The sequence below is a fragment of the Bos mutus genome, chromosome 22, assembly GCF_027580195.1.
Source record: "Bos mutus isolate GX-2022 chromosome 22, NWIPB_WYAK_1.1, whole genome shotgun sequence".
Taxonomy (NCBI): Eukaryota; Metazoa; Chordata; class Mammalia; order Artiodactyla; family Bovidae; genus Bos; species Bos mutus.
Window position 1 is genome coordinate 41,128,139 of NC_091638.1, and position 24,096 is coordinate 41,152,234.

Consider the following 24,096-nt stretch of genomic DNA (forward strand, 5'->3'; position numbering starts at 1 on the left):
ATTCATCTGTTGATGGGCATTTAGGCTGCTTCCATGTCTTGGCTATTGTAAATAGTGCTGCAGTGAACATTGGGATGTATCTTTTCAAATTATAGTTTTCTCCAGGTATAGGCCTCAAGTAGGATTGCACGGTCATACGGTAGCTCTATTTTTAGTTTTTAAAGAACCTCCATGCTGTTCGCCATAGTGGCTGTACCAGTTTACATTCCCAGTAGTGTAGAAGAGTCTCTGTTTCTTCGCACCCTTGCTAGCATTCATTATTTGTAGACTTCTTGATAATGGCCATTCTGACTGGTGTGAGGTAATACTTCATTATAGTTTTGATTTACATTTCTTTAATAATTAGCAATGGTGAGTATTTTTTCATGTGCCTATTGGCTATCTGTGTGATTTCTTTGGAGAAATGACTATTTAGATCTTTTGCTCACTGTTTGACTTTTTTTTTTTTATTGAGCTATAAGAGTTATTTGTATATTTTGAAAATTAATCCCTTGTAGGTTGCACTGTTTGCAAATATTTTATCCCATTCTGTAGATTCTTTTCATTTTGTTATGGTTTCCTTTGATATGCAAAGATTTTAAGTTTAATTAGGTCCCATTTGTTTATTTTTGTTTTTGTTTCCATTACTCTAGGAGACAGATTGAAAAAGATATTGCAGCAATTTATGTCACGGAGTGTTCTGCCTATGTTTTTCTCAAGGATTTCTATAGTATTTGGTCCTGTATTTAGGTTTGTAATCCATTTTGAGTTCATTTTTGTATATAGTGTTAGAGGATGTTCTCATTTCGTTACTGTGAATGTATCATCATGAATTTCCTGCACACAGGCCTGTGTATCAGCTGTGCCTCTTGCAGGCCTGGATCTTTTCCATCTGTCGTCTTCTACTCTGTACCCAGGCTGAAGAAGCAGGCACTATCTGAATCCCGTTGGTCTTCTAGTAGAAGATAGGAGCTTACAAGGGTAAGCCAGACCACATGCACATATTGAAGGCTTTTGCTCAGAAAGGCCATATGTAATAGCTCTTCATGTTCTGTGGACCAAACAAGTTGCGGCCATCCTGTTATCAGTACATCAAAGAGAATGAATTTGTAAATACTGGTGCCTATGATAGAGGGTAAATAAACTAGTCCAAGATCTTAAGACCAAAGAATATCTGTCTCTGATACTAGCTAAAGACTTGGATTTGCCAAACACAAGGACTCTCTATAATATAGGAAATTTTAAATGATTTCTCTCAGGTGACTAGTGTTGAAGGGTTGGCTTACAAAATGAAATGAGCTTCAGATTTGTGCTACAGATCCTGTGAAACACATCAGTCCATCCTTTCCCATCTATCCACCATGCCCAAAAATGTACTGTGGGGGGAAAAAAGATACCAGTCCTGTATGACATGTATTTATGGACTCTTTCATTATTATCACTATATAAAAAGAAGCTGTAAAGTGGAATGTATAGCTCAGTTCTATTCACTATGAAGCATATTATCGTTAGAAAATGTCATCAAGCTTTCACATTTCTCTAAAGGCTTTTGTTGATAAGACTGAAGATAAAGTTGATTGTAGTTATGAAACTGGCTGAAAATGAAAAGTAATCGAATCTGACTTTTGGTAATGGCCTCTTCTACAAAAAGCTGAGATGGGTTGACAAGAGGAGACCATACTCGGTAACCTTGGGGTTAATGTCATCAAATTAAAAGTTATTAGCATTAGAAGATAGAAGATGGTATAGAAATTTTCAGAATTTGAAAAGAGCCATTTGTTCATGAACGTGAGTGCCACTGGAGGCAGAATTCTGAGAGTTTATCAACATCTTGACCGAGACAATCAGTAGGGGATTTGGGCAGCTCTCTGAGATTTAACACATGAAAAATAGCAATCAAAAGCAGAGCCTGAATAATATGTTTTCCCCATCCAGTCCTACTATCATAGAATGATAGAGCTGAAAGAAACCTCAAGAGGTGATCTCATCCAGAAGAGAAATGAAGGTGACAAGTATAAATGTAAGAGAGAATGTGGATTTGCATTAGTAAACGGCTAAACACATTTTTGTAGCTTTGATATAAAACATTTAAAATGGATCTTAGGGAAAATTTTATTTCTAATAACAAACATTTATTAACAGTCTTTTTCTATGAAGCTTCCATATCATTAATTAAACTGCTACCGCATATTGAAAGTTTTACATATATTCAGAACTTTACATATATTCAGAAAGAAATCTAATATTAGGGAAGTAACCTATCCAAATTCACCTGGCTTGTAAGTAGTGGAGTCCCAATATGAATGAATTGCAAAAATCATTTCCTTAACCACTGGATCATATCAAGGTTGGAAACAGCTTTATTCTAAGTACCCAGGCTGACCCAGTTAAGTCCTTGACTTATTTAAGAAAAGAAAAAAAAGTAGTGAGATTCAGATGAATTTCTGTCTCTTGGGGTTTTGTTTTCCTCCCTCTGGTTTTATGGCCCATGATCCAAATAGGTAAGGAGAAAATAGCCATGATAAATGTCCAAGGACCACTAGAGAGCCAAACCTTTTGGGGTGATGGGGAGTAGTGAAGTGACTCTTCCCTCTAACCCCCTGGTACCATCTTCATGATGTCATCCTAGCATACAGCATTTTGATGTCTACCCTGAACTCAAAGTTCAGAATTTGTTCAGCTCATTGAACATAATGTAGTTATTCCTTTTCCTCAAAGTCTGAAAAATAATTGTAAATTAAATCATGGCTAAATTTGATTTCCGTGATCAGGCTTACCATAGAGCAGAAAGGCTTATCCAGCCATGTAGCTAACAGTGATAGGATCTTAGGGAACTATCTGTTCCTTTTCACAAATTATTTTTAAGAAAATCTTTTTTAAAGCATATTTTCTCTTCATATTTTCCTTCATTATTTGGTTAATCCCTTTTACTTCTGGAGGTCATGGTTGAATACAGACATTATGTACTATCACTGAAGCTGTGCAAGCTTCATGAGACTCCTCAGATCAATATTGTGTTTGGCAGTTTTTTTATTAACTGTATTATACCTTTATTTTAGGGCTTCCTTGGTGGCTCAATGATAAAGAACTCACCTGCCAATGCAGGAGGCTCAAGTTCAATCCCTGGTTGGGAAGATCCTCTAGAGATGGAAATGACAACCCACTCCAGTATTCTTGCTTGGGAATCCTGTGGGCAGAGGAGCCTGGCAGGCTACAATCCATGGGGTTGCAAAAGAGGTGGGCACGACTTAGAGACTAAATCACAACCATTATTTTATAATTGACAAATGGCTGTGATGTGAAATGTTTCAGTTCAGTTCAGTCACTCAGTTTGTGTCCAGTTCTTTGCGACCCCATGGACTGCAGCATACCAGGCCTCCCTGTCCATCACCAACTCCCGGAGTTCACTCAAACTCATATCCATTGAGTCAGTACTCCCACTCAACCATCTCATCCTCTGTCGTCCCCTTCTCCTCCTGCCTTCAATCTTTCCCAGCATCAGGGTCTTTTCAAATGAATCGGCTCTTCACATCAGGTGACCAAAGTATTGGAGTTTCAGCTTCAACATCAGTCCTTCCAATGAGTATTCAGGACTGATTTCCTTTAGGATGGACTGGTTGGATCTCCTTGCAGTCCAAGGGACTCTCAAGAGTCTTCTCGAACACCACAGTTCAAAAGCATCAATGCTTCGGAGCTCAGCTTTCTTTATAGTCCAACTCTCACATCCATACATGACTACTGGAGAAACCATAGCTTTGACTAGATGGACCATTGTTGGCAAATTAATGTCTCTGCTTTTTAATATGCTGTCTAGATTGGTCCTATGGAGAAGGAAATGGCAACCCACTCCATTGTTCTTGCCTGGAGAATCCCAGGGACGGGGGAGCCTGGTGGGCTGCCGTCTATGGGGTCGCACAGAGTTGGACACAACTTAAGTGACTTAGCAGATTGGTCCTAACAATAAAGACTTTCAAATTACCCATTTATGACCTTTTCTTAAACCGAAAGTTTAAAAAAATACTACAACCCTTGACATTGGTGGCTGTGAAAATGTTAGATTAGCAGGTATGGTTATATTTTGAGAATATACTTCACATTTCTTATTTTGATCATTTGTGCCATGTAACTATTGATCTGTATAGTAAAATTAACTTCAGTTTATAATATAATCTGATGCCATCATATAAAAAACAAGCTTTCTTTTTCAGTTCTTACAAATGGGTAACTGCATGTATTTGTTATGAATGAAATAAGCAAAAGTTTTAATGCTGTTCATTTTTTTAAATCCATAAAACTCTGAAGAAGCAAGTAAAAAAGACTGATAATGCCACATCCAGAGATAATCCTTGTTAATCTTTTAAGATGTTTTCTTTTCTCTTGATCTTCCCCTAAACAGTTTTAAGTAAAACTAGCATCATACTTTACATATAATATTATAATATATTCCTTCATTTTTAGTAACACAGGATTTTTTCTTACTAAAACTGTTTGTTAATTAGCATTGGCTCCACAATATTCCATTGATTGGGTTTTCCATAATTGATTTATTTCATCAAGTATTGAATGTTTACTTTGTTTCTGAATGTTCACTATTACGAATCGTGCTGCAAGCATCGTAAAGTTTGTATCCAGAAGCAGAGTAGGAAAATATTTTGCTGTTTGTTGCATATGTTAAATAGTTTTTAACAATCTATGCTAGTTTTATAAGTGCAAATGGTGCCATGCTAACTTACATTTATTTAATTACTAGAAGTGTATTATGATTGAAAATGTTTTATAAGTATATTTCAATTTTACTGATGTAGAATTTGCAGCTCAGATAAGCTAGGTGATTTGATCAAAGTCACACCACTGAAGAAGAGAACCATGAGTTGACCCCATGTTTTTCTGATTATACTGCCTGTGTACTTAACCAGAATTGTATAAATTTAGTTTTATTGTTTTGTTGTCTCTTAGAAGTATTCCATTTTTCAGTGTTTACATACAATGCCATCAAATATTATCAATGTATCACAGTCAGTCTAAATAGCAATGACTAAGCTCTGTATTTTTTTTTCCCCTTAAACCTTCACCGAGTAGACTTGTAAGGTATGACCATCTTTGGCCATTTTTTATCTGGATGTTATTTACTCCTTTGTTATTATACAGCTTTATTAACATACAATTCACACCATTCAGTTCACCAATCTGAAGTGTGCAGGTTAATGGTTTTTGTGCATCACAGGGCTGTCTTCAGCCATCCTGATCACAGACTGCTTTGTCACGGCCACTGGCAGTGACCTAGCAGTCTGTTCCATTGAGCACCTAACACAGTGTGTGATACATAGTAGGTGCTGCATCAGGGTTTTCTAAATGATTCATTCAAAACCTTTTTTTGATGTGTGAGTTCACTGTGCTGGGCACTGGGGGAGTTGCCAAGAAATAAGATGCTTGCTTGTCTTTCAAGAACTTGACAGAATCATTGGAGGGTTAAGACCTGAACCATGAGAAACATTACTTTAGGATGAAGTATTTGATTAGATGTCAAATGAGGAGACCAGCCAATGGTTTTTCACTGCACATACCATGGGAAGATAAGAGCCTGCTGTTCTGTGCAAGGTCTTGCAGGACAGCCTCTTAGACCTGGGGGCTGCGTGCTGCCTCAGTTCATGGTGCCCCAGAGTATCATTCCTCTGTGACCACTGAGATGCAATTCCTTTGTCCATCTTATGAAGCCTTAGTAATCTTTCCCAGGCCGCTTGGGTTAATAACTAGGAAGGCTGCCGTTTTTGCTTTAGTCTTTTTATGTCTGAAGATCGAAGCTCTAAACTGAGAGAAGAACAAAGACCTGGGAAACCCACTGAGTTTAATATCTACTATCACTTTTTTCCTGCCTGCCCCGACTACCAGATCCAAAGAAGGCCATTTTTCACATTGCTGACAACCTAGACTGGCTTGATTGCTTTTTCCTCTGAAATCTTATTATACTTGCACTCATTGAGCTCTCAATCATATATCATCATAACATTTGTTAGTATCACTTAAGTGTATGCACCTTATTCAAGAAGCTCACTGATGGCAAAAAGCTTAGAGTTTCTTTGAATACTTTGCACCTGCAAGTACTGTGTGTATATGTATGTAATATACATGAGGAGTGTGAGTCAAGCATATATGGTCACTCCATTACCTTTCCAAAAGGGAGAGGTAGTGATTCCACAGTATTTCACTGCTTGGAATTTCTTCTCATTGCGTATATGTGAAATCTTGATCTAAAATAACAACATGCCAAGAGGACTAAAAATCACCTGAAATTTGTTGGTGACAATGCCTGTTCCTGGTCTTTGCTCTGACTTTTCCACCCTGGGGATTCTGAATTGAAAAGGTGAATATAGGGTCCAGGCTGCTAAGTCATTTCAGTCGTGTCCAACTCTGTGAGACCCCATAGACGGCAGCCCACCAGGCTCCCCCGTCCCTGGGACTCTCCAGGCAAGAACACTGGAGTGGGTTGCCATTTCATTCTCCATAGGGTCCAGGAATTGGAAGTTAAAACAAGCAAATCACCCCAGACACTTCAGATGCACATCCATGAAGCAACTCTGAGAGGTGATGATGGACTGGACACTCGAGGTTGAGAGTGTCCAACCTCAAAACGTGCAGAAGTTAATAATGATTGAGAGACGTGAAAATGTAGGTTAGTGGGGTCTCTTAATTAAAAAGTATCTACAGAGATGAGTGTTAGAGGATAGCATGACCATTCTGGAAGACTGTAGCTTGAATTATTTAAATGTTGTCTTGGTACATCTTTATATAACTCAAATAGTGACTGTATATAAGTTATCAAAAATGTTTACTATATATAGAAATTGGGTTCATTGTATTACTTTGTTATCCTTTGGAAAGGGTGATGGGAGATGGTTTCCTAGCGACCAGCCTATTTTCCAGTATGGCTTATTCTTAGATAAGTCCATTTTCTGCCTACTCATTCTGCAAGTTGGCCTCTTAATGCCTCTGACTCAAGAGTTTACTTCAGTTGTGTTTCAAGTCAACAAATCTTGAAGATTACCTGCTGTGTGCCGAGTCCTGTGCTAGTTGTTCTAATTGTTTTTTTTTTTTTTTTAAGCCACCACTTGTACAGTACTCACAATGGCCCAGGTGCTGTGTCAGTGCTTTCTTTATATTAACCCACTTAATTTTCACAAAAAAACATTGAAGTTGTTGTGACCATCTAACAAATAAGGAGATAGATTGAGAGGGTTAGTTAAGTTGTCTACCTTAGGCGGACAATAGCCTGAGCAGCCTAATGCTGCTGACCCACTCCTTTTGTTTTCAATTCTGTTTATTGAAAAAGTGGAACTGTTAGTCACTCAGTCATGTCCAACTCTGTGATGCCGTGGGCCATAACCTGCCAGGCTCCTCTGTCCATGGAATTCTCCAGGCAAGAATACTAGAGTGGGTTGCCATTTCCTTCTCCAGGGAATATTCCTGACCCGGGGATCAAACCTGCATTTGCTGTACTGCAGGCAGATTCTTTACCATCTGAGCCACCAGGAAAGCCCTACATTTATACATACATACATACATACATATATATACACATATATATCCTTTTTCATATTCCTTTATCAGCTAAGTTCAGTCACTCAGCTGTGTCCGACTCTTTGCGACCCCATGAATCACAGCACACCAGGCCTCTCTGTCCATCACCAACTCTCAGAGTTCACTCAAACTCACATCCATCGAGTCAGTGATGCTATCCAGCCATCTCATCCTCTGTTGTCCCCTTCTCCTCCTGACCCCAATCTCTCCCAGCATCAGAGTCTTTTCCAATGAGGCAACTCTTCACATGAGGTGGCCAAAGTACTGGAGTTTCAGCTTTAGCATCATTCCTTCCAAAGAACACCCAGGGCCCATCTCCTTTAGAATGGACTGGTTGGATCTCCTTGCAGTCCAAGGGACTCTCAAGTGTCTTCTCCAACACCACAGTTCAAAAGCATCAATTCTTCAGCGCTCAGCCTTCTTCACAGTCCAACTCTCACATCCATACATGACCACTGGAAAAACCATAACATTGACTAGACAGACCTTTGTTGGCAAAGTAATATCTCTGCTTTTCAATATGCTATCTAGGTTGGTCATAACTTTCCTTCCAAGGAGTAAGCGTCTTTTAATTTCATGGCTGCAATCACCATCTGCAGTGATTTTGGAGCCCCCAAAATAAAGTCTGACACTGTTTCCACTGTTTCCCCATCTATTTGCCATGAAGTGATGGGACCAGATGCCATGATCTTCGTTTTCTGAATGTTGAGCTTTAAGCCAACTTTTTCACTCTCCTGTTTCACTTTCATCAAGAGGCTTTTGAGTTCCTCTTCACTTTCTGCCATAAGGGTGGTGTCATCTGCATATCTGAGGTTACTGATATTTTTCCTGGCAATCTTGATTCCAGCTTGTGCTTCCTCCAGCCCAGCGTTTCTCATAATGTACTCTGCATATAAGTTAAATAAGCAGGGTGACAATATACAGCCTTGATGTACTCCTTTTCCTATTTGGAACCAGTCTGTTGTTCTGTGTCCAATTCTAACTGTTGCTTCCTGACCTGCATATAGGTTTCTCAGGAGGCAGGTCAGGTGGTCTGGTATTCCCATCTCTTTCAGGATTTTCCACAGTTTATTGTGATCCACACAGTCAAAGGCTTTGGCATAGTCAGTAAAGCAGAAATAGATGTTTTTCTGGAACTCTCTTGCTTTTTCGATGATCCAGCGGATGTTGGCAATTTGATCTCTGGTTCCTCTGCCTTTTCTAAAACCAGCTTGAACATCTGGAAGTTCATGGTTCACGTACTGCTGAAGCCTGGCTTGGAGAATTTTGAGCATTACTTTACTAGCGTGTGAGATGAGTGCAATTGTGCGGTAGTTTGAGCATGCTGTGGCATTGTCTTTCTTTGGAACTGGAATGAAAACTGACCTTTTCCAGTCCTGTAGGTTATTACAATATGTTGAATATAGTTCCCTATTCTGTCTTGTTGTTTATCTCTTTTATATATAGTCGTGTGAATCTGCTGATCCCAGGCTTAATTTACCCGCCTCTCCTTCCCCTTTGGTAACCAGGAGTTTTCTGTTTGTGAGTCTGTTTCTGTTCTGTAAATAGGTCAATATTTACCATATTTTGCATTTTACATATAAGTAAATTATGATATTTCTCTTTCTCTGTCTTACTGCACTTAGTATGACAATCTCTAGGTTCATCCATGTTGCTGCAAATGGCATAATCTCATTCCTTTTTATGGCTGAGTAATATTCCATGGTATATATACACCGTGTCTTCTTCATTCATTCATCCATTAATGGGTATTCAGGTTGCTTCTATGTCTTGGCTATTGTAAACAGTGGTGCTATGAACATTGAGATGCATGCATCTTTTCAGATTAGAGTTTTCTCTGGTTATATGCCCAGGAGTGGAATTACTGGATCATATAGTAACTTTATTTTTAGTTTTTAAGGAACCTCCATATTGTTTTCCTTGGTGGCTGCACCAATTTACATTCCCACCAACAATATAGGATGGTTCCCTTTTCTCCATACTCTCTCCAACATTTATTGTTTGTGGACTTTTTAATGATAGCCATTCTGACTAGTGGGAATGTGCTTTCCTGGGGGTTCAGACAGTAAAGAGTCTGCCTGCAATGCTGGAGACCCAGGTTAAATCCCTGGGTTGGGAAGATCCCCTGGAGAAGGGAATCACAACCCACTCCAGTCTTCTTGCCTGGAGAATTCCGTGGACAGAGGAGCCTGCCCAGCTATAATCCATGGGATTGCAAAGAGTTGAACATGACTGAGTAACTAACCTACATTCTGACTAGTGTGAAGTGATAGTTCATTTTAGTTTTGATTTGCATTTCTCTGATAATTAGTGATGCTGAACATCTTTTCATATGCTTACTGTCTATCTGTATGTCTTCTTTGGAGAAATGCTGGCACCTCTCCTCTTAACCTCAAAGTTATACTGATGAACAGGAAGGCGTGACTTCTATTCTCTTGGAACATTATATGTAGAACAGAATGCAATATTTTTCAGACTTTTTTAAACCATAATTCAGTTTTGATTTGTGTTATTCAGGGGTAGGTTCCTGAAAAGATGAGAGCCACATGATCCTGGCTTCCCTTTTAGCTTCTAAGGAATTAACACTGTCCACTGAACCCATCAGATGTATATGTTTGAAACTGTGGACCAGTGCTAGCCACTAGACCTTTCTGTGATGATGGAAAAGTAGTATAAATCTATTCTATCTTTACACAGTAGCCACAGGTAGCTCCTGAGCACTTGAAATGTGGCTAATATTTTATGATTGAGGTATTGAATTTTTAACTTAATTTTAATTAATCTGAATAGCCACAGATCTTAGTGGCTGCTGTGTTCAACAGTGAAGCTCCAGGTCAATCTTTTCACCATTGCTTTCATTGACCTTTCTGAAGCCTGCTTTGGGCGAGTCCTACTTGACAAGCTTTCAGCTAACAGCCTCATGAATAGAACACCATTACATTTCTTGCTAGATGACGCAGCTTTGAAGGAGCTTTCTTTGGGTTAGAGGATTTTAATTCAAAGGGGTTTGAATAAAAACATGCAGTGGACTGTAACCTCTTTAAAAGCAAAGGCAGTTCTTCATTAATTTTATGTATTAAGAACATATACTGTGCCCTGGGCCAGGACTCAGCAAACATTCTTTGTAAAAGAATAGGTAATAAATACTTTCTGGACCGCACAGTCTTTGTTGCAGCTACTCAACTATGTTGTAATGTGAAAGCTGCCATAAACAATAAGTCAATAAATGAACATGTCTGTGTTCCAGTGACACTTTATTTACAAAAATAGATGTCAGGCTGGTTTGGCCTCTGGGGTCACAACTTGCTGACCTCACATTAGAGCCATAGTTGTCTATTGGGAATGAGTGAATATGTTCATTTACCGTGTAGTAAGTATTTAGTTCCTATTATGTGCTAGGCCCTGGGTATACGACAGGCAACAGACAGATAGGGTCCTAGTTTTATTCCTGTGTGCAGAGGCTGACAGTGAAAGATGAAACCCACAAGCCATGAACAATATGCTGTTAGATTATGACTGCTTGAACCTGAGTGGTCATGGAAGGCTTCTCTTTGGAAGTGATCTAGGATCTAAGAACTGAGTAACAGAGAGAGAAGTCCCCCAAAGGACAGTCATAGAGAATTCCAGATAGAGGGAGACAAGAACAAAATTCCTGGGACAGACCCAAGTTTACAGGCTTGAGAATGTTTGGAAAACAGAAAGAAAACCTATGTGGATGAAGCCTGACAAGGAAATGGGTAAGTCTTCAGAGCTGAGAACCAGATTTATAAGGCCTTCTAGGTACTTTATTTCAGTGGAGTGAGAAACCTTGGGATTCAAAGAATGAAAGAAGATTCACACACACACACAATCTTCCTGAGCTGTCAGTCAGGTTTCCTCATGTCCTTGCTGTTCACACTGTCCTCCATACCCAGGGGCCCAGGTCTTGTAGGAGCCCTGTTAAAACGATGCTGGATGCTTGGGGCTGGTGCACTGGGACGGCCCAGAGGGATGGTATGGGGAGGGAGGAGGGAGGAGGGTTCGGGATGGGGAACACATGTATACCTGTGGCGGATTCATTTTGATATTTGGCAAAACTAATACAATTATGTAAAGTTTAAAAATAAAATAAAATTGGAAAAAAAATAAAATAAAATATAAAACAAAAAAACAAAAAAACACTGAATGAGGCATGTCCATTTACATCTGCCGTTTGGCCTTGTTTTCCAGGAGAAGTCATTCATAGATGCTCCAGGCAAGGCAACACTATCCAGAATTTCTTTATTAATGCTGTAGTTTGGGTATATCATAAATTATTTTATTCTTACCTTATGCACCAATTTCAAGAAATCACATTGGGTATTTCAGCTTCCTGTATAATAAGATTCCTATTATTCAGCTTCCTATATATAAGATTCCTGCTATATTTTAAGAGTTGAGTTACACATCTCTATGTAGAGTAAGTTTCCAGCAACAACCCATTAAGAATATCCTTACACAATCTTGGGGCTTTTTCTTTAAGTTTAAACCACGTTTAAAAAAGTTGAGCTTAAATTAAACTTGTGTTAAAAACTGAGTAAAACTGAGTAGGCATTCAGTTTCTTTGAAGTAGATTTGTAGTGCATACATCTACAACGCAAAATGGGACTTGCTGGCTTTATTTGGAGAAGTAATTAAAGGCCATGATATTATTTAACTGTTTGTTCATCTTGGCCTAGTGCAGTGGAATACAAATATTTGACCTTCTTGACAAAGACAGATGGATGGAAGCTACATACCATGATATCATTAGGTTGTCGAATAACATCATTATTCATGATCATAAGGAATTATTCAGGTGAAATGGCAAATCTAATAGAAAGCTATTATTTGTGCAGGGAGTATAGTCTCACTGTTCTTGTCATTCCAACCTTTAGTCAAATTGAAGAAAAGATATGTGTATTTATTTTACTACAAAGAAACATTAATAACATAATTTATACAAATGAAATCAATTATAATTAGTTATTTGGTAAATCAGATCATATAACACAGTTCCAGAGAGAAGCTGCTGTACTGTAAATGTAAAAATAAAATTAACATTTTGATCATTTATGGACTTTTTTCATCTTTATGAGTTCACTTTTAGTTGTGTAAATTTTCTGTAACAATTGAAGTTTATTTACTTTGAGAGATTTGAGCAATGCCTTAAATTTGAAGCCATGTTTGAAAGTAATTGTATTTCTTTCTTACCCTCCAGTCATGTACAGACCATGGCCTGGAGCCCAATTCCACTCCGTATTTTTGTCACTGAAGTTTTATTGGAACCCAGGTGCACGTGGTACTTCCTGTGTGTCTGTGGCTGTTTCCGTGCTGCAGTGACAGAGTTGAGTACTTGTGACAGAGACCATATGGCCTGCAGTGCCTGAAACACTTGTTATTTGGTCCTTGCAGAAAATGTTTGCCAACCTCAAAATAAAAATGTACCCTGGTTCGTTTCAAAGCAGGTTTAAGGAACCCCTGGAATCCATAAGGCTGGGGGAAATTTCCACGGGGGGGCTATCTAGTTAAGGAAGCATGAGACATGTATTATAAAGGTCCACCATTGTAGACAATCAGCTTCTTCAGAAAACTGGCTAGAATTATGGCATATGCTGTAAAAACTGAAAATGACTAAATTAGCTTTCTTGGGGATGGTCTTAGGGTGTTCTTGCCTGCAACTGTGATCAAATAGATAAATTCTGAGTTCTTCCACATTGCACTGTATGGAATGAACAAGAAAAAAATGTGCAAGTAACATTTGGTTATGAGTGTGAGAATATTTTTCCAAAAATATGTTTGCAGAATTATGCCAATAAAAGATACATGTTCAGTTCAGTTCAGTCGCTCAGTTGTGTCCGACTCTTTGCGACACCGTGAATCGCAGCATGCCAGGCCTCCCTGTCCATCAACAACTCTCAGAGTTCAATCAAACTCATCCATCGAGTCGGCGATGCCATCCAGCCATCTCATCCTCTGTTGTCGCCTTCTCCTCCTGCCCCCAATCCCTCCCAGCATCAGAGTCTTTTCCAATGAGTCAACTCTTCACATGAGGTGGCCAAAGTACTGGAGTTTCAGCTTTAGCATCATTCCTTCCAAAGAACACCCAGGGCTGATCTCCTTCAGAATGGACTGGTTGGATCTCCTTGCAGTCCAAGGGACTCTCAAGAGTCTTCTCCAACACCACAGTTCAAAAGCATCAATTCTTCGGCGCTCAGCCTTCTTCACAGTCCAACTCTCACATCCATACATGACCACTGGAAAAACCATAGCATTAACTAGACAGACCTTTGTTGGCAAAGTAATATCTCTGCTTTTCAATATGCTATCTAGGTTGGTCATAACTTTTCTTCCAAGGAGTAAGTGTCTTTTAAAAAATTTCATGGCTGCAGTCACCATCTGCAGTGATTTTGGAGCCCCCCAAAATAAAGTCTGACACTGTTTACACTGTTTCCCCATCTATTTGCCATGAAGTGATGGGACCAGATGCCATGATCTTCGTTTTCTGAATGTTGAGTTTTAAGCCAACTTTTCCACTCTCCACTTTCACTTTCATCAAGAGGCTTTTGAGTTCCTCTTCACTTTCTGCCATAAGGGTGGTGTCGTCTGCATATCTGAGGTTATTGATATTTCTCCCAGCAATCTTGATTCCAGCTTGTGCTTCTTGCAGTCCAGCATTTCTCATGATGTACTCTGCATATAAGTTAAATAAGCAGGGTGACAATATACAGCCTTGACATACTCCTTTTCCTATTTGGAACCAGTCTGTTGTTCCGTGTCCAATTCTAACTGTTGCTTCCTGACCTGCATATAGGTTTCTCAAGGGGCAGGTCAGGTGGTCTGGTAACCACTATCAATTTAAAAAATTAACCCTGTGCTGATATGTTAAATTATTTAAACTTCTAAAGTTTATGAGATACTTCAAATATAAAAAAAAAATGTACAGACTAATGTCTGTGTGCTACAGATTTTTATTAACAATGTATTTCTGTGCATGCTTCATATCTTTTTAAAAAGAGTGTTTTAGATATGCCCATGTCCACTAACATCTTAGGCTCCTTCCTCTCTGTTTAAAGCTGGCTTTTCCGGCTGTGAACCGTTGACGCTTGGGCACTAGATCTTCTCTCTTGTGGAGGGCTGTCCTGCATGGTAGGTTTTTGGCAGCACCTGTGCTCTCTGTCTACTAGACGTGGCATACATGCCCTTTCCTACTTGTGACAACCAAAAACGTCTCCACATGTTTCTACATATCCTTGGTAGACAAAAATGTCTTTGTGGGAACAACAGATGTCCCTGTGAGAACTACTTCTTCAGAGGTATTTGCTATCCAGAAGCTTCTGTCTTTCTACCTGCTGAAGTTCGTTTGTTTCCTATTTGAGTCTGTATCCCTACAAAGCAAATAGTTTTATTTGTTTGGTATTTTCATGGACAGTGTTCTTCTGTACATGCTTTGTTTCTCTCAGCATTGTTTTTGAGATACAGCCACAGTGATAACTGAAGATCTAAGTCTTTGATTCTTTATCTACTGTAGGGTATTTCATTGTCTGAATAGATGACAAGCTAATTTCCTTTTCCCTTTATTCTTTTTTTTTTTTCTAATTTTTTTCATTAAGGCAATGTAAAATGAATATCCTTGTATGTATTTCCTGGTGTGTTGGTGACTGAATCTCTATAGAATATTGACCCGCAATGGAATTTCCACTTGAGAAGGAGTACATTTCTTTAGAGGGTAGTTTCACAATCTCAATTAAATTATTGAACTGGTTAACACTCTGTAGCAATGTGTGAGAATTCCTATTTCTCATGTCCTCATCAACACTTGCGTCAGTGTAATTTTTAAATTTTTTCTACTCTGGTGGGTAGGTATAAAATGTTAATCTCATTACCGTTTTAATTTTCATCCAAGTTCCATGATTATCTGTGGGGTCAAGCATTCTTTCAGTTGTTCCCTAGATACCTTTTTTTCCATCACTTGCCTATGTGTGTTCTTTCTCTACTTTTCCACTGGGTGATCGTTTTCAACTAGTTTATATTTTTATATTTTCTAGATTGAACTAGTTTGTGATTAGATGCATTTCAAATTAGATTCTAAGTTTTGGCTTGGGTTTTTAGTGAGTTTATGTCTGTGCAAGCCTTTAGATAATCAAGATTTTTAAAAAAATTTTAATATAGCCAAATTTAGCTTTTCATTTATGTTCCATGCATTTTACATACAGGTTAGAACATTTTTTCCCAATGCTGTGGTCATAACAGTATTTTGCTATAATTTTTATAAAGATCTTTCTTTTTATGTATGCCTTGTTGTCATCTGAATATTTTTACATGTAGTATGAATTACAAACCCACTTTGCCTCATGTAGGTAATCAGTATTTGAGTTCATTCCTGCCACATGGTCTTGTAAATGTGTGTAGGTTTGTTTCCTGTCTGCCCAAGTTTGGTTGGTCTCTTTGAGTTTTAATTATTAGTGCTTTGATTTACTATAAGTTGACAGGTATCTTTATGTCCAGAAGGGTAAGTTATTCCTTATTTTTTATCACATTTTTCGGCTGGCCTTACCCCTTGATTCATTCAAGTGTATTTTTTCCATGTTTTCAAGTTGTGTGGAAAAACCTGTTGAGATTTTCTTAAAGAGAATGACATTGAATGATTAATTTAGGGAAACCTGGCACATTGGTCATACTGGATTTCCCTGGCCATGGTCTCTGTATTCATAAGTCTTCTTTTGTCCTTTTGTAGAATCAAGTTCTGATGTCAATAATGGCTTGGATTTTTAATATAATAGATGTTTGTCATTGACTTTTTAGCTTGGAAAAAGTAGGGCATGAAAACTCCTATTTATTTACTGCATAAACAGTGAATACAAAGCCTCATAGAATTTTGGAATAATTTTGGGAAGAGAAAAATGCAAAAAAACCCCCAAAAACCTGAGAAGTGAAGGATTTGACCATGTCTTCTTCACAGATATTCTTAGTTAAGATATATTTGAAACATTATGCAAAGTAAAATAAGCCAGATACTGAAGGCCTGATATTATATGATTATATTTATATGAAATATTAAGAATAGGAAGACTCATAGATAGAGGATTAGTGTAGCGAGAAGCTGTTGGTAGGAGCTTCTGCTTAATGAACTTTGGGTTTCCTTTTCAGGTGATGGAAACATTCTGAAAACAGATAATGATGAAGGTTGCACAACATCATGAATGTATTGAATGGCATTGAATTTTACACTTCAAAAAGCTTCAGTTGATGAAATTTATCACTGTTAAAAAGTGTATTGGTGTGTATTTTTGTTTTTTAAGTGTAGAGAAAGAGCTGTTAGTTTGTCTGTCCATGTCCCCTTCCCCAAAGAACAATACAAATAATGTCTAACTTCTAATGGAAAATTCTTGACCAAAGTGACATTTACCTATTTTTCCTTAATGAGCTGTCCGTGTTTAGCTTGTGGTGACTCACAAGAACCTAAATTTCATGTTCCATCCAAGACTCCATTTTGCTCTTACTTACGGATCTAATAATTTGTTCTTGAAACATTTTAAAAACCCAATCATTCTAAATATTTAGAATTTTAGACATAGTCATATCTCTGTTCGCACTTGGGCTTCCCAGCTGACACTAGTGGTAAAAAAAAAAAATCTACCTGCCATTACAGAAGACTTGGGTTCCATCCCTGGGTCAAGAAGATCCCCTGGAGAAGGAAATGGCAGCGCACTCCAGTATTCTTGCTGAGAGAATCCCATGGGCAGAGGAGCCTGGCAGGCTACAGTCCATGGGGTTGTAAAGAGTCAGACATGACTGTGTCTGAGCACAGTCTATTCATACTACTCACAGTTTAGTATTTGAATTGTCAAAATAGAAGTAGAGATTTTTTTTTTTCCTTTATGTCCACATTCAAAACTGTCATTTTGGAAATGACAATAAAATACAGCAATAAACCAAAATGAATATGATGATGTTGAAGGTGTGACCTAATTAAAATGCAAATATAAGCACACTTCTTTAAAATTGACATTGAGCCTAAGATACTCCCCAGTAGTGGAATTATTGCTGGTTGATAATTTGATTTGATGGGTTCTCTTCACAAGTTCATTGTTTTAACCTCACAGTGTAAGCATATATTGGCTTGCGTGATAAGATGAGAAAGTTTAGGCAGATTCATGAAGCTTAACATGAAATTTAATGAATTGTGATCTTCCTGGATATAGGCACATCCTACTTACTAGAGAAGTTTGGAAAATGCCTGCCGTCTACAGTTCTATTCATTGTTCAGAGTCAGTATTTCAAGCCTAAAATTCTAGCACTTTTGTCCTTTATATTATCCTTAAGTCAATTTCATGTTATTCCCTTTATCTAAAGTTACCCCTATTTCTTCTTTCCCTACAAATTACAACTGTCCTATTTTATAAAGTTTCCCCTTGTTCTCTTCTCTATAGGTAGCAACAGCCTACTCTGAATCCCTACTTTGTATTTCTCCAGGTTCTTAACCCCCTTTTTTAAACAAGTGTGTGTATACACACACTGTGATCCATTTTAGATGACTAGATCCTTAAGATCAGGAATTATTCCCCTAGAGTAAGCACAAATTAAATGACAGGTGCTTAGAAAGAAATTATTGAAACAACAGAAGGAATAATGAGTGAAAAAAGACACATAAGGCTGCTGCTGCTGCTAAATCACTTCAGTCATGTCCAACTCTGTGTGACCCCATAGACAGCAGCCCACCAGGCTCCCCCGTCCCTGGGATTCTCCAGGCAAGAACACTGGAGTGGGTTGCCATTTCCTTCTCCAATGCATGAAAGTGAAAAGTGAAAGTGAAGTCGCTCAGTCGTGTCCAACCCTTAGCAACCCCATGGACTGCAGCCTACCAGGCTCCTCCATCCATGGGATTTTCCAGGCAAGAGTACTGGAGTGGGCACATAAGGCTATATACAGTTAACTAGTGATTGTTGTGTCTTCCTAGTTCAACGAGGCAACTCTTGGCCTTAAGACTATAATTTAGATTCCAAAGTCTTTTGCTCAGTATCCAGATTATTGAGATGACTGCGAAAGCTGAGTGTAGTTTTTATACCAAGCCTCTAATGCTAAAATGTAAGAATCACCTAGGTTTTGACTTGTGACCATATATAGGTGCCAACATTTTAAATTCTGAATTTTTGTGTTTCCACATATCCACTGTTGTTTTTGTAAATGTTGCCTGGTCCCTCCATTGTTCTCACCATATGGTAAAAGTTTCTGTTATTTTTTTTTTTCTTGGTTATTGGCTTTATTTTATTTTATTTATTTATTTTTTATTTTTATTCACATGTAAAATCTGTGTTTTATTTATTTATTTTTTTAATTTTTCAGCACTTTATTTATTTATTTTTTTATTTGATAAATTTAACGCCTTTTATTGCCATACCTCATTTTACTGTGCTTTGCTTTAGTGAACCTTATAGATACATGTTTTTTTTTTTTTTCCTTGTTAATTTTCTGTTTAGTTGATCTATCCATAAGTGTGAGTGGGGTATTAAAGTCTCCCACTATTATTGTGTTATTGTTAATTTCTCCTTTCATACTTGTTAGGATTTGTCTTACATACTGTGGTGCTCCCATGTTGGGTGGATATATATTTATAATTGTTATATCTTCTTCTTGGATTGATCCTTTGATCATTATGTAGTGACCTTCTTTGTCTCTTTTCACAGCCTTTGTTTTAAAGTCTAATTTATCTGATACGAGTATTGTGACTCCTGCTTTCTTTTGGTCCCAATTTGCATGGAAAATCTTTTTCCAGCCCTTCACTTTCAGTCTGTATGTGTCCCCTGTTTTGAGGTGGGTCTCTTGTAGACAACATATGTAGGGGTCTTGTTTTTGTATCCATTCAGCCAGTCTTTGTCTTTTGGTTGGGGCATTCAACCCATTTACGTTTAAGGTAATTACTGATAAGTATGATCCCGTTGCCATTTACTTTATTGTTTTGGGTTCGAGTTTATACACCATTTTTGTGTTTCCTGTCTAGAGAATATCCTTTAGTATTTGTTGGAGAGCTGGTTTGGTGGTGCAGAATTCTCTCAGCTTTTCCTTGTCTGAAAAGCTTTTGATTTCTCCTTCATACTTGAATGAGATCCTTGCTGGGTACAATAATCTGGGCTGTAGGTTATTTTCCTTCATCATTTTAAGTATGTCTTGCCATTCCCTCCTGGCTTGAAGAGTTTCTATTGAAAGATCAGCTGTTATCCTTATGGGAATTCCCTTGTGTGTTATTTGTTGTTTTTCCCTTGCTGCTTTTAATATTTGTTCTTTGTGTTTGATCTTTGTTAATTTGATTAATATGTGTCTTGGGGTGTTTCACTTGGGTTTATCCTGTTTGGGACTCTCTGGGTTTCTTGGACTTGGGTGATTATTTCCTTCCCCATTTTAGGAAGTTTTCAACTATTATCTCCTCAAGTATTTTCTCATGGTCTTTCTTTTGTCTTCTTCTTCTGGAACCCCTATGATTCAATGTTGTAGCGTTTAATATTGTCCTGGAGGTCTCTGAGATTGTCCTCATTTCTTTTAATTCGTTTTTCTTTTATCCTCTCTGATTCATTTATTTCTACCATTCTGTCTTCTAATTCACTAATCCTATCTTCTGCCTCTGTTATTCTACTATTTGTTGCCTCCAGAGTGTTTTTAATTTCATTTATTGCATTATTCATTATATATTGACTCTTTTTTATTTCTTCTAGGTCCTTGTTAAACCTTTCTTGCATCTTCTCAATCCTTGTCTCCAGGCTATTTATCTGTGATTCCATTTTAATTTCAAGATTTTGGATCAATTTCACTATCATTATTTGGAATTCTTTATCAGGTAGATTCCCTATCTCTTCCTCTTTGGTTTGGTGGGCATTTATCCTGTTCCTTTATCTGCTGGGTATTCCTCTGTCTCTTCATCTTGTTTAAATTGCTGAGTTTGGGAGTCCTTTCTGTGTTCTGGCAGTTTGTGGAGTTCTCTTTATTGTGGCGTTTCCTCGCTGTGTGTGGGTATGTAGAGGTGGCTTGTCAAGGTTTCCTGGTTAGGGAAGCTTGTGTCGGTGTTCTGGTGGGTGGAGCTGTATTTCTTCTCTTTGTTCTGTCGCGCTATGGGTAGGGAGGGAGGGATGCTGCAAACAAATGACACTGGCGTGCGCTCGCAGTGCCTCAGCCACACTGGGTCTGCCCCCGCTCACGGCACATGTAGCCTCCCTGCCCACACTGCTCAGGCTCTAGGTTGTTCCGCCGGGAACAATCCGAGGCTGGCCCTGGGTTGCATGCACCTCCCAGGTCCAAGCCGCTCAGGTTCAGGCACTCAGGTAGTCCTCAGAGGTGCAGACTCAGTTGGGGCTGCGTTTTGTGCTCTTCCCAGGTCCGAGCAGCTCAGGTGATGAGGTGTTTGGCGAGCGCCAATGCTGCGACTTATCGCCTCCCCGCCACTTGGTTATCTGGGTGTAAAACCGGCGCACCTTCTCAGGCAGATGTTGACCGTCCAGACCCCCAATAAGTTTTGGTTAGCAAAGAAGCCAGTTTTATAGATAATGTCTCTCTGGGGCTGCGATTGCCCCCTTCCGGCTCTGGCTGCCTGTCACCGGAGGGGGAAGGTTTGCAGCCGGCTACCTCTGTTTAGTCCTTTGTTCCGTGCGGGGCTGGTGTCTTAGGTTAGGGCTGGCTTTTCGCATGGTAGATATCCCACAGTCTGGTTTGCTAGCCCAAATTATTTCGCTCAGATAGTGCTCAAGGTATTCAGGCCAGATTCTTACTCTCAGCGATGCAGCCCAAGCCAAGGCCCCTGCCCAGCCCCCGCTAATAATGGCGGATGCAGGCGTCTGCGCTGCTTCTCCGCTGGAGGAGTTACCGTAGGGCTCGCGATCTGTGAGTTTTAATTGTTTATTTATTTTTTCTTCCTGTTATGTTGCCCTCTGTGCTTCCAAAGCTCGGCACGGATTCGCAGTGAGAAGGTTTCCTGGTGTTTGGAAACTTCTCTTTTTAAGACTCCTTCCCGGGACGGAACTCCATCCCTCCCTCTTTTGTCTCTTTTATTGTCTTTAATATTTTTTCCTACCTCCTTTCGAGGAGTTGGGTTGCTTTTCTGGGTGCCTGATGTCCTCTGCTGGCATTCAGAAGTTGTTTTGTGGAATTTACTCGACGTTTAAATGCTCTTTTGATGAATTTGTGGGGGAGAAAGTGTTTTCCCCGTCCTAGTCCTCCGCCATCTTGGCGCCTTCCCCCTCTGTTATTTTTTTAGTTGTTAGGTCATGGCCAGCTCTTTTGCGACCTTCATGGACTGTAGCCCTCTAGGCTCCTCTGTCTGTGGGATTTCCCAGTCAAGAATACTGGAATGGGTTACCATTTCCTTTTCCAGGAGATCTTCCTGACCCAGGGATCAAATCTGCATCTCCTTCATTGGCAGATGAATTCTTTACTACAGAGCCATCAGGGAAGCCCATGGTAAACTTGCTGCTACTGCTGCTGCTAAGTCACTTCAGTCGAGTCCGACTCTGTGCGACCCCATAGACAGCAGCCCACCAGGCTCCCCCGTCCCTGGGATTCTCCAGACAAGAACACTGGAGTGGGTTGCCATTTCCTTCTCTGATGCATGAAAGTGAAAAGTGAAAGTGAAATCACTCAGTCGTGTCCGACTCTAGGGACCCCATGGACTGCAGCCTACCAGGCTCCTCTGTCCATGGGATTTTCCAGGCAAAAGTACTGGAGTGGGGTGCCATTACCTTCTCCATGGTAAAGTTTAGTTTTAGCCAAAAATCTGTGGGAAATGTTGACTTGAATAAGGTAAGTTTTTAAAAGAACATGTCAACCAATGAGTGGGAATAAGTAAGACATTTCACTTTAGAGAACAGGATGTATTAATTTCTGAGAATATTTATATCAGAGACATCAAAATTCCAGTAGGGTGTTTTTTAGAGGATAATAGTGTTGAGGAAGATTGTTTTATATAAATAAGACTGAAAGTTTTTATTGGAAGAGGAACAGAAAGGAAGTTTTAATCTAACTGAACATGTAATAAAACTTCAAGAAAACTTTTGTGTTCAAATATAGATATTAAAGCAAATATTATTGTGATGGAATATTTGTTGCACTTTAAAAAAAATTTTTTTCAAGGAAATCAATAGCAGTAGAAAGATGAAATTGGTAGCCTACCCCAAATATCTTTACTTATGTAAAAGCTTTCTTATCTTGTGTAGCTGATGGTTATAAAATGAAATGCACTTAAATCTATGGCTAAAGATGATTAAAATATCATACAGAACCATATCACTCCAGCTGTAGATGTTCATTCAATTGACCATTAATAACTTGTGATAAAAAGGAATATTACTGCCTTCATAAATTTTGTATGCAGATTTTATTAAGCTGGCATGTTATATGAATTGATTGTCTGACATCTTCTGGCTGTGTCTGAAGATAATAGAGTTTCATATACATTTTCTAAGAATTCTGATGGACTGTTGCTAGCTAGCTGTGTTTTTGTTCTGGTTGGCATTTCCTTCACCGAGTATACAATTAGAAGATATAATTATAGCTTTCATTATGATATGTTTTAAGGTTGGTTGTGTCAGCATTTCTGTTACGACCTTGTTTTCTGTAGGGCTACTAGTTGAGAGAAAGAAGAGTGTATATAGAGGCAGGAAACTGCCGGTTTGACTGACTCTGTTTTGTCTTGTTGATGAATTATTTCCATTTTTTTCTTGAAATATAAATACACTCTAGTTTGCTATTGCTCAATTGTAAGATCCCATTTCGGTAGGTTATTGTCTGCTTCTCAGATCTGAGTTGACTTGGTAAGTGTTTTAATATGTTTTTAATGAACAACTCAGCACTATTTGATTTTATCCAGTTACTGTTGAACCACCAGATTGCCTTCCACCTTCCAATCAATAGATCTCCTGAATTTGGAAGTGTAAGGAGGGCTTGAGTGCACGGTGTGCTTTTCAGGTTAGGAGATCTAGTCTTTTGCTTCAAAACTAACATCATTTCTTTTCTTTTGCTTTGCAATTAACTTTTGTTTTCAGAGGCTAAGGGTAATGTAGCACAGTGGTGGAAGCATGGACTTTGGGCCCAAAATGCCTTGGTTAGAGGTCTGTATTTGTGCCTTGGTGATTTGAGTTAAAATCTTGGTACCTGTATCCTCACCTTTAAAATAATGTAACAATAATATAGTAAGCTCCCTCCATATGAACCTTCAAGTTGCGAACTTTCAAAGATATGAATGTGTATTTGCGTGTCCAGTCATGTAAGTTAGTTTATAGGTCTGGCATACATTGTCACACCCGTGCATCCTTTATATAGTGGCTATGCTTCTGGATATTTTACAGTGCTGCACAGACTACTGTGGCACAGTACTTTATAGTTAGAATTGAGTCCAGCAAGGAACCAGAACCTGTGCCATCGATGTCAGACGTGAGTGAAATTGCAGCCTGCCCTCCATCTCCCTTTGAGGTTGATGATCCTTAAGCTCCACTGTCTTCCACCTCTTCCCACCGTCTTCCGCCTCTTCTCCCTCTTCCAGTCAGTCAGTGCATGTTCACTTAA

General features: G+C 38.8%; 1 protein-coding gene and 1 long non-coding RNA gene across 2 annotated transcripts in view; both read left to right on the forward strand.

The window, feature by feature from the left end:
* The window catches only part of FHIT (fragile histidine triad diadenosine triphosphatase), an 857,033-nt gene that overhangs the window by 60,347 nt on the left and 772,590 nt on the right, over window positions 1–24,096 (forward strand). The gene's annotated exons all lie outside the window — the stretch shown is intronic.
* LOC138984710 (uncharacterized) lies at window positions 631–2,007 on the forward strand. The gene is made up of 3 exons (XR_011461990.1): window positions 631–729; window positions 827–960; window positions 1,915–2,007. It is a non-coding gene; the product is annotated as an uncharacterized lncRNA (long non-coding RNA).